This window comes from Cryptomeria japonica, chromosome 10, assembly GCF_030272615.1.
Source record: "Cryptomeria japonica chromosome 10, Sugi_1.0, whole genome shotgun sequence".
Lineage (NCBI taxonomy): Eukaryota > Viridiplantae > Streptophyta > Pinopsida > Cupressales > Cupressaceae > Cryptomeria > Cryptomeria japonica.
The window spans coordinates 118,678,752-118,692,418 of NC_081414.1; the positions used below are offsets into that span (position 1 = coordinate 118,678,752).

Here is a 13,667-nt window from a genome sequence, read left to right on the forward strand (position 1 = left end):
AGAAACAACTACATCTTTCCATATTCTAAATCCTTCCATTTCAAAATATTCTAAATAAATTTGTATTTTATAATAAACATTCTAAACTAATATATATTACCTACTATATTTTTTTACTGTTTATTTATAATTTGAAGTGTCATCTATGCAGTTTTAGAAAAAAATAGTATGTCAATGAATACGTTCTACTAATTTTTTAAGCTGTCAAATAAGATTCAAAAGTGAAAAAACGGCCATTTTGCCTGTCAAATTCCAGGCCTGGGTCCAGCAATTATTAGCTAGAACAAGATAGCAGTGAGGTTAGAAACTACTATATTATGGTGCAATTTATTTGACTCAGCTCCACAAAATATAACATCGTGAAAAGTGATTTTAACGGCCATTAATGAAGTCGGAAATAGTGTGTATCAGACGCAGAGTTCCTTCATACTGCGGAAGGAAAATGTGATAAGCATGGATTCCACTTTCCTCCACCATCAATTCCGCCTCCTTCCCGCAACTCTTCACATGTTCATAAAACATCTCCCCTCTCACTTTAATTTCATCCTTTCCTGCCAGGGCCACCAAAACCGGCGGTAATTTCAAACCAGGCTTCAGGGGCGAAACCGCCGGATTACAGAATGGATAATCTCTGGTGGACCCCACCGGGAGACCTATACTCCAGATGATTTTGCACGTTTCAAAAAACATTAGCCCCTCAGACTCGACCCTTTCCTCACTCCCAAAGAAGGGGTGGATGGGAATCCCTCCCTTCACCACCAACGGCCTCCCGTCCACGTCAGCAATCTGCAGTCCGACGTGGTAAACGATATTCCCTCCGGCGCTCTCTCCGGCCAGAAACAACCGGTTAAAATCCACGACGGACGGCGACAGCCACTCGTCCGGCGACTCTGCGCGCCCGGAAGCCTGCTTTGCGATCCATTCGATTGCCTCCGTACAGTAATCTTACGCCGCCGGGAGCCGGTGCTCCGGCGCCAGCCTGTAATCTACCGACACAATTATTACGCCGGAGGTCTTGCACAAATTGTGAAAATAAGTGTGGTATTCTACCCAGGCTGTGGAACAAGCTAAGAACCCTCCTCCATGAAAATATATCAGCAAAGGCGGTTTTCAGCAGCGGTTTCCGGATTGAATATGCGAGCCCAGACGCCGGTTTCCGGATTTATAATGACGTCCTTGGAAGCAACGCCGTGTGTAAAATGTGAAGATGCAGGCAGTGTGGGATGTGGAAGGCGCAGCACAGAGCCATCTGAAAAGATCTTCAACTGCCCTTCTACCTCTCGTACAACTTCCATTCTTCCTCTCTTTCCACAATAACATGTGTGGAGAAAATTATATAGTCTCAGCAAATGGTCTGCAACAAACCCTCAACATCTCCTTAAGCATCCATTCTTAGTCCTTCCACAAAAAGTAGCCGTACATTTAAGCACAGCCAATGGGAGGATCCAATCTGGCTGCTTTCTTTATCTTACCCTTCTCCTAAAAAATTAGAAAATTATAAAAGTATAATATAAAAAAATTACGAATAAAACAAATTGTCTCCACACGCGTGTTTATTTTCCATTAAGATTAATGTGTTGAAATATCTTCTCGTTAACAAATAATGAAGATAAAGATGTGTTTCTTAATTTAGATTAATATTGGTTTATTATGTTATAATTATTGGGAAAAAATAATATCTAGATCGTTTATGCATTTTCATTCAGAAAAATCTTCTATTAAATGTTGACGTTAATTTAGAGAATTACATTTATTATCTATTTTTAATATTTATAAGGTGTAATTTATAATTAGTATATTTAGTTTTAGAAGAACATAAGTAAAGCATATTTAAAGATATCATATTTGTTTATTATTCTATTAAAAAAATTATTATATTATTATATTGTAATTAATATAAAATTATTATTAAGATATGATTTTATTATTATATTTAAATATGTTTTTATCATTATATTTAGCCGATAAGTTATTATTTGGGGAAACCTCCCACCAAAATGTAATGTCTCACGCTTGATTACAATTTCTGACGTCAAAAAAGTCTGATGGATAGTTTTGCATGGTCTTCATTTTGATGATGTGTTAATTGACGTTGCATCAATCTCAAAGTGCACAAATAAAATGGAACTTGAGGATAATTGCACATAATAAAAGAATTCAATAATGGTGTTCATATTAGTTGGGAAATGTGTTGATAGGAAGATTCCCAAGATCTTCCCTGATCTATGAATCCCTTTCGACATTTGTGATTATTGGACACTGTAAGGGTATTGCAAGAAGCGACAATGTCATTAGAGAGATTAATTCTTGGATTAACCCCCATCTCTCGCTCAAATCTTTAATTTGGGGCCTAAATAGATACGTCGATTATTGCATTTAAAGCCACCCTCAATCTAAGTTACTCTAACTAAGCAATTGGACTATACAAAGAATTCTCGTTGTCTAGTGTTATTAGATTTCCACAATCCATGCTAATATTTAGTAACTTGCTTCTGGATTCGATTGTGTATACCAATTTTTATTATCAATCAAATTCTCATTGTTGTCAATACAAGGATTTTTTTTATCTTGCTATGTGCTACAATTTTGTAAACTACCTTTCTATTACTCTAAGTACAAAGGCGATATAATTTGTGTGTTGATCAATCTGCTTGTGTTGTCTAATTTTGCTGTCAGTCATTAGGTTATGTTGAATTTGTTATGTGGAGCTTTGACAAAGCATAATTAGGTCGTTTGTCATAAGGTAAATTTCAACAATCCATGATTTGAAATGGTCTCAACTTAAAGCCCAAACGATTCCCTGATAAACCTATGGATTTTTTTTGATGTCATTGCATACTCCTTTAAATTGTGTTTAATGTACTTAAAAGGGTCTTCTTTCTTCAAAGCACTTATTCCTAAGATTCATTACTTCAAAACACTTTTAATTGTATAAAAAAATTGGGATTAAAAATCTGCTCATTGTTTGGATATGCAAAAAAAATAGAAATCTATTTAGGGGTTTAAAATCTTAGAAGAGAATCCTATGTATATGTAAATGTAAATATAAGTTTCTCTTTCATTCTCAATTAGGATTTGAGGGGACATGGGAATACATTTTAAGGATGGTGACATTTTTCTGAATTATAAATTGTTTTGGGGTTTGTCAAATTTTATATATTGATAACTTTTCAAAATTATGTCTAATCTCCTTTTTTGTTTGTTTGTTTTGATATAGCAATAGAGGGGGATTTATTGGGCCCTTATAGTATCGAAAAATGGATGATACTGGTCCCTAATGGACAACTGAAACTAAATAACAGAAAAAGTACAGAAAAAAGCATAGAAATACCTAGTGATAATAGGTGAGTACAATCTGTAGTATTGAAACGAAAACAACACGAACCTAAAGCTTAGTAACCTTCCAACCACCCATCCCCAGATTTTATATTAAAAAATTAATAGCATCTATGACATTAATCATTGAAAATGATCATTTTACCATAACCACTGAAAATTAAAAAACCAAAATTTCTTTTGATGAAGCCCACTATTTTATTTCAAAAAGGAAAAAATGCCTATTATTACAAAACGTTTCAAGCAAAACTATTAGAGTATATGCTTCATTCTTTAGGTCAAATGGGTGGTTGTTGTTGTTGTTATCGAGAATCTTGTGGATGAAGATAGTAAAATTGTGAATTGCAACCTTGTTGTGGTGGATCTCTTGGAAAATGCTTAATCTATAGATTTCATGGGTGCTAAGAAAGGATGGATCTAAATTTTCAAAGAGAATTGAAGATGGCATTGGGAAGAAAGAGAAACAAACATATAAGTTCTCCAAATTGAACTGAGAGAAGCAAAGAAAGGGCTTCAATGTTTCATCATTGTAGGATGTGAGAGAGGAAAACGAGTGAAGACATGGGAAACGACAAAAAAAAATTCCTTAAAGGGGAAAAAGGAGAAAAATTAGACCATCTCAAATCTCTTTTTCTATCCTAATCAAGGATGATATAATCAATAACATTGAAACAATAAAATCAAGACTGGACAATTGAGACCTTTATAGATAAATGTATTTTCATATATGTACAATATTTTTTTGGAGAGGTTTGGAATTTTTTCAAACATTTAAATTTGGTTCTAAGAATTTGAAGAAATTATGTCTTATGACAGATATGGACAAATACTCTCTCGAAACTTTAAAATTTTATTTTGTCACTTCCAAAGTTGTTTAAATTTTCAATTGAATTGAACATTAGCCAAAATATTTTGAGAAAGCATGCCTTTTGAAAAGAATGGACAAATAAATTCTCAAATCAACATTTTTTTTTAAACTATAAAATTTTATTCAATCTTCGCAACTAAAATTTATCAAAATTTATGTTCATCTTAAAAAATCCATTTTGATTACTAACTTATATTAGGGATAGTTTCTGAAAATTTATTTCACTTAAATATTAGTTCTCTTATATACTTGAATTGAATACGTAATTAAGTCGATAGGCTTTTAGTGGGGGCTTTTGCTCGCCAAAGTGTAAGACAATTCGGCTATTGGCAATTTTCGGTGACCGGTTGTTTTTTTCTGGTGAACGTGCATGGCATTTTTGTGTTAGGTGGCATTTTAATTGCTTTATTTGAAAATCGTGCCCATGGCCATGTGCTAGGGTTTGCTTTGCAACCAAAAGAATGCTCAAAACCTGTATTTGCAAGGATTCCCAAAATTTATCAGTCAATAAAATTGTGCGAGAAGTACAAATTTTACACTTCATGTAAATTTTCCAGATGATAAGCAGCCGAGACAGGGGATTGTGGAACCCTAAATATGTTGACACATTTATGGGTGGTGTGGTTGTTTTTAGGAAATTCATGCACCGCCATGAAGACAAACGGTCATGGGCACTCTTGCAGATTGTGAGGTATGTTTAGGTTTTTGTGGAAGCTTATTTTTATTGTAGACCATAGTTAAACATGTACACCTTGTTAATCTGTTCACTAAAAATGTAATATGTTCCCTGTATTTATTTTATTCTTTTACCGTCAGAGGAATTCACGCAATCCGTCTAATTTGCATTATGAGTTTCAAGGGTCATATACATGTTTATTGACTGTGTTTGAATATGGTGTTCGTCTGATTGTTTTGTACAATGTGAAATAGAGTGGCATAGCTATAAACTGTTTATGCTTTAAAGAAATAAGCTTCGAAGCTAAATTGCCTAAAAAATGATTTTTGATGGACTTTTTGGAAAATACTTTGTGCCCCGTCATCTAATACTATTCATGTTTTGTGGGTTTAACTAGAGTTGCTTCCTCCTGACAGGTTTTCTAGCTTTTGAAAGCAGTTGCCACGTTTTGGGTCGGTGTGGTTGTTTCTTATTGGGTCATCCTCTGCCATGAGGAGAAACTACCTAATGCATAGATAAATGAAGAATTGTTGGTGAGGAACAACAAAAGATCTTTTCACAAAGTCATTCTTACTTCAGGCTACATACAACTATTCACAGGGGATTATTTTTCACAGGCATATGGCAATTTGTAGTAGAACATGGGCACTCCTAGAGATTCACATATATGATTGGTTTATTGTTTTTTATATTTATTGTGTATAGTTGTTTATTGTCTTTAGATCTGTAGTTTTATCTTTTGTCTTGTTTTTGCTTGAAACCCTAGCATATAAATTTGTGGCAGCTGAAATATTTTGAATTGGTAACGATGAAAATTGCCCTACAAATCTATATTTTGATTCATTCAGGGAAAGGTTTAGAGGTTATGGATTTGATTTTGGACCCTTTAAAAAAGTTCAGTAGCATTTGGTCCAGGATGCACACTGACAGATGTTAAAATAAAGAGAATGAATATATATGACACCCATTTCCTTGTAAGAGTTGCTTGTTTAACAATACAGACTAGTAAGAGTTACTTGTTTAACAATAGAGGCTATGAAAGTCTTTAAGGATAGGACCAAGTGTAGGCATCAGTGAAAATAAAATCCAAGTCTATAATATAGCAAAATGTTGTCACAAAGATTAAACTTTTGGTATTTGGGATGTAGGGCATTTGAGTTTCCAAGGGAGTATGATGGTGCTTGTCTGCAAATGAGACTTTCCTATAGCCCAACAACACACTTGTTCCTTTTCCTTGTGCAATGGATCGACTATAGTCTTGCAGGGGCACTGGGTCGACTAAGAATACTCATATACAAGGTTTGTGTATTTGTTCGCATTCTAAATGTCTGTATAACTATAGACAACCGTGGCAGATAATGTTGTTAAATGGATTTTTTTTTTCTATTTTTTTTCTTTATTTTGTGTGCTTTATCACCATAGGTAGAAGCTTTTACATGGATGGAATGGGTAGATACCCATAGATTAATTTGGAGAACCCTGGGAGTCCAAGTTTGATATATTTTTTTATCAATGAATTTTAGTTTTTTCCTAAATTCAGACATAATAGTTATTGATATTTCAAAGTAGGAATTGTGCAGGTTTATGTTGATGGTACCACTACAATGTCAACACATGAATGAAAAGCCAACATTAGAGAATTTTATGGTAAAACCTATTTTTCTCTTTTTAAGCATAACATGGGATAACTTGATTAATTAATTAAACATCAACAGTATATCGTATACATCTGATTTGGCAATTGGCATGATGTAATGTCTTAACATAATGATTTAATTTTCCTTGTTCAGCTGTAATATTTCCATCTTTATTACAACTTGAAGGAGGGATAACAGACATGGAAGATTGTAAATAGAAAGTAGTATGTATGGAAAGATATAAGAAAAAGGTTGATGAAGAGGGGACAACTTTCTGCACTCGATTTGGAACGAGAGGAAGAATGTGGAATATCCATAGAGACCAATAGTAAGATTGTCTTGCTTAATTGCAACCATGCCATGTGCATGAAATACTGCCGATAATGGTAAGGATTTGCCTTTTATCTTCTACATGCTTTCCAGCTCAATTCTACTGTCTAACTGAGTTTAGGTGGAAACAGCGTTAAAACCTAATGGATTTGTTATTGTAGGCATGCATGGGCACAATCATGTCCATTTTGCCGTGATAGTTTGAAAAGAGTAAATTCAAGAGATTTGTGGATATTTACAAATAGTGGAGAGGTAGTGGATATGACAACATTGGCAAGAAAGAACATGAAAAGGTTGTTTATCTATGTTGAAAAATTGCCACTCTTGGTTCCTGAGAATGTATTTAGTGTTTATGATGCTCATTATGATTCCCACATCAAATGAAAGTTGTTGATGTTATTGTAGCTCCCCAGTTTCTTTCTAGCATTAACTGGTCGCAACCAATGTTTAAATCTAATTCTTCATTGGATTCAACAAAATGATTAAGCATCTCTACTTTGTTGCAGAGATAGTTCTACTGCCTTATTAGTAGCATAAGATAGATAGGGTTTGATGCAAGGTAAAGATTTAAGTGAATCCAATTCTATGGGTTTTCCTTGCTTGTATCTAATAGTATGTACGAGTCAAAATGTACAACATACACCATCTGTTTATAAAACTGTAATTGGATGATTCAGCCTATATGATCTAAAAATGATTTGGGTGGCTTTTTGTATATATGTTTTATATCTGTACATGATGAGTTATTGGAAAAGGTAGAATATGTTTGCCATTAGCTTCCTTTTAACAACCCCTGGATTCAGAAGGATGAAGGCAAAACAAGGCTTCCTGCTCAATCTTTCAAGTATTTGTAGTCAAAGTTTAGCCTTTTGCATTATCTCTCAATCAAATTTTAATGATTTATCTGTGCCCTGAATCTTTTTTCTACTTTTTGTCAGTTGTCTTATTTTGGTAAAACATGCTATGGTTTGGTTATTCTAAGCAGTTTTGTGGCATTCGTTACACTAAGTCCTCGCATTTGGGTGTATTAAAGAATGACCTTTAGCTAAATTGTTTGTTCCATTTGAGAATCTCAAAGATATAGCTTCTATTATTCTGCCTGTATGGTCCCTAATTACATAACCCCCACTAGATACATTTGGGTTTCCCTTAGCAACACCATCAAAGTTTAACTTAAACTTACCTTCAGGTGGACAAATCTAATTAATCTTTCATCTGTCAAACTTGGTTTTAGGCTATTGAAATAAACTTCCTTGAAATAGTAATTTAATGTATTCCCAGCTCTTAAGAATACCTAAGTCCCAATCCGAGAATGGAGAATCAATTTCCTTAGGTTTGAGCACATAAAATTAACACATTCTAAGATTGGTAGCTCAATTTAATAAGAAACTTGTTTAGCTCTTGAAGTTTCTTTCATTAAGATCCTCTTGTTGTGTTCCCACCAGATGTTCCAAATTACTATTTGTGGGATAACTCTCCATAGGTATGAAAATAGGCATTTCTTATAAATAATGAGCCAACTTGCAAAGACACCCCAAAGATTGTTTTGGAGAGGTGTGTGCCAATTCAATTTCTTTATGATGAAGAACCAACATTCTTGGGCAAAACGACATTGAGAAGAAGATGATCCATTTCCTTCTAAGCTTGCCAACAAAGGACACAATTGAATGGGTCTGGAATACCAAGTTTTACTTGCTTCTAATGTTATAATGCCTTTACAATCAAACCTATCGACCTCCTGTTGCAGGCACTCCCCCTGCAACTGCTAGTATATTTTTCTAGTATGTATTTGTTAGAGTTATCTTGTATTAGCTAATAATTATTTATTTAATTATTAGTCTATTATACTCGATGCTTAAGCTAAACTTAGGCATTTAATAATATTGTAGGTATTTTAATTATTAAATACTCTTTATCCCTTTAGGGTTTCTTTAGGGATGCACATCTTTAGGGTTTCTATTCTCCTGTCATAAGGATTGTATTGTAACTTTTCTTTTTTAATTCCCTCTCTGAAATGATTATCTTTTCTTCAGAGCCCTTTTGTGTTTTGTCTCCAATCTTCTCTTGCGATAGGTATTTTGCTTGCAGATGCTCTTGGGATCTCAGAAGTTGTACTTTATCAACTTCTTCATGGTATCAGAGCCATCATTTGCTGTTGCTTGTTCCTGATTTCTTTTTAGAAGATTTTCTCTGGAGGCAAGGGTTTCAGTTCTTTTTTCAGAGTTTTTTAGTTTGGATCTGGGTATCTTTTTTGTTTTTGGGCATTTTGAGCTCAAAAGGACCTCACCATTAAGCTCAAAACACCCAAAACCCCCTCATTTTCATATAAAATTTGTCCAATTTGGACAACTTTAGCTCTGGGAATTTTTTTTTGAGTTTAGCCATTAGAGGCACGTTTTTCGAGAGAAAAATAAAATAAAATAAAATAAAATAATTTCTTTTTTCTTTTTTCTTTTTTACACTCTTTATGCCCTACAAGAGGGGTTTTTTTTCTTTTTCCCATAACTTGGACAAACAGAGTCGGATTTTCGAAAACGAATAGGCGCCGAAAAGCTCTTTTCAAGCCTTACTCAGATCTGGTGGTAAGATTTGCTGATTTTTTCATTTGGTACCTATTTTTTTCTGTCCAAGTCAGTGCTCTTTTCTGCACTCCGGGAGCCATAAATTGGGCAAACGGACTCTGTTTTCGAAAAGCGAATAGGTGTCAGAAAGGTCTTGGAGAGTTCTTCTCAGATTTGGAGTTATTTTTTTTAAGAAAAATCACCAAGTATAGAAGATAGTGTCTGTCGCATTTTCTTTGCTCTTGTCTTCTTTTCTGGCTATAAGATTATACTGGGGTTTTGTTTTACATATTGTGGGGGGGTGTTATTTTTTACTATTTTCTGTAATTTACTTCAGAAAATTAGATTACCTAAACTCAAAACAAACAAACAAAAAATCCCTTCTGCATCTTTTGTTTAGTCTGAAAGATCACTAAATTAAAAAATCAAGAGCAGGTTCAGGTTCAGGTACAGGTGCCCATGGTAGATTCTTCAGTTGAGCTTCTTACATCCCAGAACTATCACCTCTGGAAAGCTTGTACGACAAGGCTTCTTAGATCAAGGGAGTTGTGGTCCTGTTTGGATGCGGATCAGCCGTTGTTGCAGCGTCAGGTTTTGAGATTCTTCAGCACTGGAATAAAATGGATGAGGCTATGGGTGTCATCTCCTTACATGTTTCAGACAACTTGTTTTTTCACCTTGATGGTTTGCTCACTCCTCAAGCTATGTGTGTTAGGGTTTCAAGCAGATCCGAAGCAAATATGAACTAACAATTATATGTAGATTTAAATACAAAAGATAAAGAAATAAAACAAGACACAGATAACATAGAGATTTAACATGGTTCACCCAGAATGAGTTACGTCCACCATACACAGCCGTCCAATCTTTCTTATTATCCAGCAAAAACAGTACAACAACCTTACAATGTCTTAAGCATCCCAGCCACTTATAACATGCATTTTTAGGGCAACAAACAAAGTCGGCCTTTTTTAGGGTTTTATTACAATGTCGGTTTTCATCAACGAAAAACGACAATTTTTTTTTTTCTCAGGGGCTATCGCCCTCGAACCCCTGCCCGGGGCCTAGCCCGGACCTGGACCCCGGTGAGGATACGTGCTGAGTGTACAGTACTTTGCTGATTAGTTGCCACATTTCAACAATCTCCCACTTGGAGACTGATCAGGCTCCACACCGAACAATCTCCCACTTGGAGGCTGATACTACACGACACCACTGTACATGCAACATTCGCTGGATAAAACACTAGGACTTGACTGGTATAAATTCCACAATTATCAATCAAGAAGACCAATAGAAACTGATGAAGAAATCAGCTTCTCCTGTGGAATTGCCTTTGTGAACATATCAGCAGGATTCTCACTTGTGTGAATCTTCTCAAGCCGTAACTGACCCTCCTCCAAAATAGTCCGGATAAAGTGGTACCTGAGCTAAATGTGCTTTGTCCTTGAATGAAAAGCAGAGTTCTTTGCAAGATGAATGGCACTTTGGCTATCAATATACAATGGGTGATCCTCCTGTGTCTGACCCAATTCCTCCAAAAAACATTTTAACCAAATCATCTCCTTGCTGGCTTCTGTAACAGCAACATACTCAGCTTCAGTGGTTGAAAGTGCAACAACCTTTTGCAGCCTAGAAACCCAACTGACTGCAGTTCCCCCTATAGTAAAAACATACCCTGTAGTACTCCTTCGTGAATCAATATCACCCGCCAGATCAGTGTCAACAAATCCACTTAGAGTAGCATTAGATCCTTTGAAACATAATGCCTTCGTAGTAGTTCCTTTCAAATACCGAAGAATCCATTTCACAGCATTCCAATGTTCCCTACCCAGATTACTCATAAACCTGCTCACAACTCCCATTGCATGTGCAATATCTGGCCTTGTGCATACCATTGCATACATCAGACTGCCAATAGCTGATGAATACGGGATGTTAGACATTTTATTAACCTCTTCCTGTGCCTTTGGGCACATCTCCTTAGTCAATTTGAAATGACTAGCCAAAGGTGTACTAACTGCTTTTGCATCCTGCATGTTAAATCTTTTCAATAGCTTCTTTATATACTCACTTTGGGACAAATTCAAGGTTCTATTTTTCCTATCCCGTGTAATCCTCATACCGAGAATTTGCTTAGCTGCACCCAAATCCTTAATAGAAAATGACCTCGCTAATTTCTGTTTAAGATCATTTATATGTTGCATGTTAGACCCAGCAACAAGCATGTCATCAACATAAAGCAACAGGATAATATAACTGCCATTATCAAATCTCTTAAAATATACACAATGATCAGAATGACATCTATGATAACCGTGTTCAGCCATGAAACTATCAAATTTTAAATACCATTGTCGGGGTGCTTGCTTTAGGCTATACAGACTTTTCTTCAACCTGCACACTAAGTTCTCCTTACCTTTGACCTCATATCCTTGTGGTTGCAACATGTAAATTTCCTCCTCCAAATCTCTATGGAGAAAAGCTGTTTTGACATCTAATTGTTCAAGATGTAAATCATCTACAACCACAAGACTAAGTACAGTTCTAATTGAAGTCATTTTTACAACTAGAGAAAATATTTCATCATAATCTATACCCTTTTTCTTTGCAAAACCTTTTACCACAAGTCTGGCCTTATATCTTTTCTGACCTCCTTCCTCCTCCTTCAGCCAATAAACCCATTTGTTAGGCAAGGCTCTTTTTTCTGTAGGTAAAGGGACTAAGTCCCAAGTCTTATTTTTCATCAAGGAGTCCATCTCCTCTTTCATGCCTAGTTGCCACTGTTGTTTGGCATCCACCTGCATTGCTTCTTCATATTCTTCTGGTTCACCAGAATCCGTTAATAAAATAGAATACAAAGAAGGAGAAAATCTTTCAGGGGGTCTACTTGTCCTCGTAGAACGTCTAACACTTGCAGGAGTTTGTGGGACAATATGTTGTTGCTGAGCATCAGGTACCTGTGGCATTTCATTTTCAGGAATCTCATCCAACACCACATATTCTTGTTTGTCCTGTTCATGCTTCTTTTCCTGCATCTGTTCTTTATACATAACCTTCTCATTGAATATAGCATCCCTGGTTCTAATTATTTTCTTATTTTCAAAATCCCATAACCGATAGCCATATTCATCTATCCCATATCCAATGAAGGTACATTTCTGAGATTTAGCATCAAGCTTGGTTCTGTTTTCTTTATCAACATTGACAAAAGCTTCGCAACCAAAAGTTTTTAGAAAAGAATAATTTACCTTTTTACCAGTCCATGCCTCCTCTGGAATACCACCATCCAAAGGGTTTGAAGGTCCTCTATTTATCAAATAGATAGCAGTATGTACAACATCTGCCCAAAAATGTAAGGGCAATCCAGCATGCAATCTCATGCTACTCGCACGTTCCATGATAGTCCTATTCATTCTCTCTGACACACCATTTTCCTGTGGAGTTCCTGGAACTGTCTTCTGCCTTCGAATCCCATTTAAGGAATAGTAATCTTCAAATGCGTTGCTGCAATACTCACCTCCATTATCCGATCTGAGACACTTCAACTTTTTCCCTGTCTCATTCTCAACCAAAGCTTTCCATTTCTTAAAAGTTTCAAAAACATCTGATTTTTGTTTTAGGAAATATACCCATGTTTTTCTAGTTGAGTCATCAATAAAAATAACATAATAACAAGAGCCACCAAGAGATGATACCTGAGCCGGTCTCCATACATCTGAATGTACAAGCTCTAACTTCTCACTCTTCTTCTCTTTCCCAACTTTGAGAAATCTGACTCTTTTTTGTTTACCATAAACACAGTTTTCACAGAACTCTAAATCAATTTTCTTTAGTCCTGGCAATAGATTTTTGGAGTGAAGGATTTTCATCCCTTTCTCACTCATGTGCCCAAGCCTATGGTGCCACATTATCAAATATGTTCTTGCAACATTTATTGTTGTTGTCCCTGCAGTAACTTTATCTATAGCAACTGAGGTAGAGTAAGTGTTACCAGTACACAGATATAATGTGCCTACCTTCGCACCTTTAGCTACTACTAATGATCCTTTAGTGACCTTCCACATACTGTCTGAGAAGGTAACTATGCAACCTTCATTACCTAGTTGCTCTGCAAAAATTAAATTTCTTCTTAAATTAGGAACATGTCTTACCTCCTGCAGAAACCAGTCATTACCATTCTGCAACTTGATCTTTATCTTTCATTTTCCAACAATTTGACAGGGCTCATCATCACCCAAATATACCTGTCCAAAATC

At 35.5% G+C, this 13,667-nt stretch overlaps 2 pseudogenes; one reads left to right on the plus strand and one right to left on the minus strand.

Annotated features, from left to right (window-relative positions):
- Positions 1–305: 305 nt before the first annotated feature.
- LOC131859461 (probable carboxylesterase 17) lies at positions 306–1,426 on the minus strand (annotated as a pseudogene).
- A 4,609-nt stretch (positions 1,427–6,035) lies between these two features.
- LOC131859598 (E3 ubiquitin-protein ligase AIRP2-like) lies at positions 6,036–7,330 on the plus strand (annotated as a pseudogene).
- The last annotated feature ends 6,337 nt before the right edge of the window (positions 7,331–13,667 follow it).